The sequence below is a fragment of the Trichechus manatus genome, unplaced genomic scaffold (genome assembly GCF_000243295.1).
Source record: "Trichechus manatus latirostris isolate Lorelei unplaced genomic scaffold, TriManLat1.0 scaffold00103, whole genome shotgun sequence".
In the NCBI taxonomy this organism is placed as follows: Eukaryota; Metazoa; Chordata; class Mammalia; order Sirenia; family Trichechidae; genus Trichechus; species Trichechus manatus.
Genome location: NW_004444039.1, coordinates 3,338,373 through 3,344,093, shown reverse-complemented (window position 1 = coordinate 3,344,093; position 5,721 = coordinate 3,338,373).

Below are 5,721 nucleotides of genomic sequence, written 5' to 3'. Positions count from 1 at the left end.
TGCAGTAGTGTTTTGTAGTTTTCTTTGTATAGGTTTTTTACATCCCTGGTTAGATTTATTCCTAAGTATTTTATTTTTTTAGGGGCTATTATAAATGGTATTGTTTTCCTGATTTCCTTTTCACCATTCTCTTTATTGGTGTATAGAAATCCAACTGATTTTTGTATGTTTATTTGTATCCTGCTACTCTGCTGAATCTTTCTATTAGTTCCAGTAGATTTCTTGTGGAGTCTTTAGGGTTTTCTACGTATAGTATCATATCTTCTGCAAACAGGGACATATGGCATATAAATTTTGAAACAACAGGAAAAACAACAAAAAAATACATATGCTGGTATATATGCATGTATGCGGGTATATATGCATGTATGCAGGCATATATGTGTATGTTGTTGTTGTTGTTAAGTGCCGTCGAGTCAGTTCCAACTCATAGCAAACCTATGTACAACAGAATGAAACACTGCCCAGTCCTGTGCCATCCTCACTATTATTGCTATGTCTGAGCCCACTGTTGCAGACACTGTGTCACTCCATCTCGGTATAGGTATGTATACATGTGTGCGTATATAGGTGTATGGAAATGTATATATATCTGCATCTGTGTGACTGTATGCAAATATATTCACATATATAATAAAGTACATAGCGGGCAAAATTACAGATACTTCTTAGACGTAACCAACCACCCGGGATTAGATTTCTGGGTTTGAAGGATTAGGACCATAGTCTCGGAGGACATCTTAGTCAATTGGCATAATATAGTTCATCATGTTTGTGTTCCATATCCTACCTTGGTGAATAACGTCTGCAGTCTTCAAAGCTTGCACGTGGCCGTCTAAGACACAACTATTGGTCTCTACTCACCCGGCGCAAAAGAGAAAGAAGGAAACCAAAGACTGAAAAAAGAAACTAGTTTACAGGACTAATAGTTTACACGAGCCACAGCCTCATCTACCCTGAGACCAGAATAACTAGATCATGTCCGGCTACCGCTACCAATCATTCTGATCAGGGCCATAATGGATCCTGATAGAATGGGAGAAAAATGTGGAACAGAACCTCAAATTTCAAAGAAAAACAAAAAACAAACCTACTGGACAGGTTGAGACTGGAGGACTCCCCAAGATTACTGCCCTGAGATACTCTTCAAACCTTGAATTAAAACTAAGCCCTACAGTCACCTTGTAGCTAAATAATAAATTGGCTCACAAAATAATGAATATCATCCGTAAGTACTGTGCTCCTTTAATAAATCACCTATATGAGGGTTGCACAGCCAATTATTGTAATTACTGTCAATAAGTTGTACACCTGTAAAAAGTTGAATTGGCAACAGTTATGTGATAGATTTATTTACAACAATGATTAAAAAAAAAGAGCAGCTGTTGAGGCTGCTTATGAACAACCAAATACCTCCTGGAATTTGGTTCCTTGGTTTGGAGGTTTAGGGTCATGGTTTCATGGGACTTTCCAGTTAATTTGCCTATTAACGTGTTTAGTGCTTCTGTTCTGCCTCCTAGTTCGTTGTGTAGTGTCTGGGGTCTTAAAGGCTTGCAAGCAGCCATCCAAGGCACAGCAGTTGGTCTCGATTGACCTGGAGCAACAGAGTAAGAAGGAGAGTCAGGAATAGGAGGAGGAAATGGAACGTGTGGCTAATTGCCTCCATGAACAACTGCCTCCTTTGCTATGAGACCAGAAGAACTGCATGGTGCCCAGCTATCATTACTGAATATTTTGATCAAAGATTCCACAGAAGAATCCTGATCTAAAGGGGGAAATTTTAGAACAGAATTTCAAATTCTCATGGACTCTAGACTTTCTGGAGCCATGGAGGGTAGATGAACTCCTGAAACTATTGTCCTGAGATAATCGTTAAACCTCAAACCAGAAACAGCCCCTAAAGTCATTTTAAAACCAAACAATACTTTAGCTTAACTAGCAAAAAAGGTCTTTGAGCATTACGCTCCTTTAAGAACTATCTATATGGGATCAAATTGACAACAGCAACTTGAAAGATTAGATTGGAACCTTAGTGGTCAGTGAATTTATGTTAATGGGGGAGGGACAACTCAGAACAGGGGGGTGAGAATGGTTGCATGACTTGAAGAATGTAATCAGTGTCACCAAATTGTCCATGTAGAAACTGTTGAATTGGTGCATGTTTTGCTGTATTCTCAACAACAACAAAATAAAATTTAGAAGGAAAAGAAAGAGCTCACATGACAATCAGAATGGAATCAATAAGAATGTTGACACATTGTGAAAAATGTAATTAATGTCACTGAAAAATTTGTGTAGAAATTGTTAAATGGGAATCTAATCTGCTGTGTAAACTCTCACCAAAAGACACAATAAAGTATTATTTAAAAAAAGAAGAATGGAAAGAAAAAAAACCCACTAGGTAGACTAAAATGAAGTTCTGATGAACTGTCTGGTAAGCTTGTGGTTTGGAAGGCATGTGGGGCTGCATTTGTGGAAATATTCTTCTATTTCTAAGAGATGTTAAAAGAAAATTTGTAGTTTTAAAAAAAAAAATCACCTATATGAGACCAGGTCAACAATTAACTTAAAACAAAGATGAGAAAGTAAGGGGGCAGGGAAACTAGATTAATGGGAACCGAACAATCAGAATGGAAATATTGAGAATGTTCACACATCACAAAGAATGTAACCAATGTTACCAAACAACTTATGTAGAAATTGTTGAATGGGAACCTAAACCGCTGTGTAAACCTTCACCAAAAACACAGTACATAAACATTATTCAAAAAAAAAAAGTTTCTCTACCTTTGGTTTAGACCATTTATATCTATTGTTTCAGTTTGTTCGCTCTTTTTGTCCTTTTATTTCCTATTTCCTATCCCTTTTTAGGTTATTTCAACATTTTTTAGTATTCCATTTTAATTTACCTATTGTTTTTTTACTATATCTCTTTGTACAGTATGCTTATGGGATGCATAGGGATTAAAGGAAACCCTGGTGGCACAGTGGTTAAGAGTCCGGCTGCTAACCAAAAGTTTGGCAGTTTGACATTCACCAGGCACTCCTTGGAAACTCTATGGGGCAGTTCTACTCTGGCCTATAGGGTTGCTATGAGTCGGAATCAACTCGACGGCAGTGGGTTTGGTTTGGTTTTTTAATAGGGCTTAAAATATACATGCTTAATTTTTCTAAATCTACTTAGAATCAATATTTTACCACTTCAAATGCAATGTAGAAACCTCACCAGCATACCTTGCCCCTTTATTCTGTAGTTATCGTATATATTACATCTATAAACATTGAAAACATCGTCAGAAAATGTTATAATTTTTGCTTTCATCCATTAAACATATTTTAAAGAACTAACTAGCTCCCCACCCATATTCATGCCTATTCCCAAGAAAGGTGATCCAACTGAAATTATCAAACAATATCATTAGTATCACATGCAAGTAAAATTTTGCTGAAGATCGTTCAAAAGTGGCTGCAGCAGTACATCGACAAACTGCCAGAAGTTCAAGCTGGATTCAGAAGAGGATGTGGAACCAGGGATATCATTGCTGATGTCAGATGGATCCTGGCTGAAAGCAGAGAATACCAGAAAGATGTTTACCTGTGTTTCATTGACTATGTGAAGGCATTCGACTGTGTGCATCATAACAAATTATGGATAACATTGCAAAGAATGGGAATTTGAGAGCACTTAATTGTGCCCATAAGGAACCTGTACACAGATCAAGAGGCAGTTGTTCCAACAGAACAAAGGGATATTGTGTGGTTTAAAATCAGGAAAGGTGTGCGTCAAGGTTGTATCCTTTCACCATACCTATTCAATCTGTATGCTGGGCAAATAATCCAAGAAGCTGGACTCTATGAAGAAGAACGGGGCATCAAAATTGGAGGAAGATGCATTATCAACCTGCGATATGCAGATGATACAACCTTGCTTGCTGAAAGTGAAGAGGACTTGAAGCACTTACTGATGAAGATCAAAGACCATAACCTTCAGTATGGATTACACCTCAACATAAAGAAAACAAAAATCCTCACAACTGGACCAATAAGCAACATCATGATAAACAGAGAAAAGATTGAAGCTGTCAAGGATTTCCTTTTCCTTGGATCCACAACCAACACCCATGGAAACAGCAGTCAAGAAATCAAAAGACACATTGCATTGGACAAATCTGCTGCAAAAGACCTCTTTAAAGTGTTGAAAAGCAAAGATGTCACCTTGAAGACTAAGGTGCACCTCACCCAAGCCATGGTGTTTTCAATCACCTCATAAGCATGTGAAAGCTAGACAATGAGTAAGAAAGACTGAAGAAGAATTGACACCTTTGAATTACAGTGCTGGTGAAGAATATTGAGTATACCATGGACTGCCAGAAGTATGAACAAATTTGTCTTGGAAAAAGTACAACCAGAATGCTCCTTAGAAGCAAGGATGGTGAGACTTAGTCTCACATGCTTTGGACGTGTTATTAGGAGGGACCAGTCCCTGGAGAAGGACATAATGCTTGGTAAAGTAGAGGGTCAGCGAAAAAGAGGAAGACCCTCAACAAGATGGATTGACACAGTGGCCGCAACAATGGGCTCAAGCATAACAACCAGTGAGAATGTCCGAGGACTGGGGAGTGTTTCCTTCTGTTGTACTTAGGGTCTCTACGAGTAGAACTGACTCCACGGCACCTAACAACAACAACCAATTCTACAAGGAGGCCTGGTGGTACAATGGTTAAGCACTGAGCTACTAGCTAGAAGGCAGGCGGTTTGAACCCACCAACCTCTCCGTGGGAGAAAAGACATGGCCATCTGCTCCCCTAAAGATTACAGCCTAGGAAACCCTAAGGGGCAGTTCTACTCTGTCATACAGAGTTGCTATGAGTCGGAATCGACTTGATGGTACAGAACAACAACCAGTTCTACAAATGTATATTCCCACCAACCTTTATAAAAGTGTTGATCTTGCACCTTGTTCTTAATTCTTTATATTTTGATAGCCACTCTATCTCTTCCATTCTTAAGCACTGTCCTTTCCCTTCCCAGTACTTTGCAGACCTTTTATATCTCCTAACACATTCTTCTTTCCATCCTGAATGTGTACACATGGCTGTATAGGAAAACAACCCTTTAGGACAGAACAATTTCATTTTTCTTTGCAACTCCTAGCCTGGCGCCTTATATTTCATTCATTCAACAAAGACGTATTCTTTTTGTCCCCACACAAGGGACCAGTCAGTACCTATGCTAGGTGCAATAGGCATTCAAAAAGTTTATTGACGTGAACACCAGTAGCTTCAAACATCCTTTTATTATACCAGTCGATCTTTATTATACGTTCATGCCCCACGTTTTAAATTTCCAGATTGTGACCTGCTCTTTCTATGGTGCTCTAATCCAGAAACAAAAACCTTGAAAGTTTAGCCTTTAGATGTACTGACTGTGTAGGCGCCGTTCCCTCGGCCCATTAATGATTCCTTAAAAATGAATTACTGAGGGGAATTTAGGAAGAATAGTTAATCAGTAAAATCTGGGGCAGCCTGGCGATGCACGAACTTTTCACAGGACTCTGAAGGACGCCTGGGTAATTAACGTTCTTGCTAGGACATCATTGTAATGAGTATGTCAGTCACGACAGCGGTAGTTCACTCCCGTTCCGGGCGTGCCCGGAGACTGCTCCCGGGCCCCACGGGTCAGCCGAGGGGAAGGGGGGCAGGCGCGGCGCGGACACTCGCC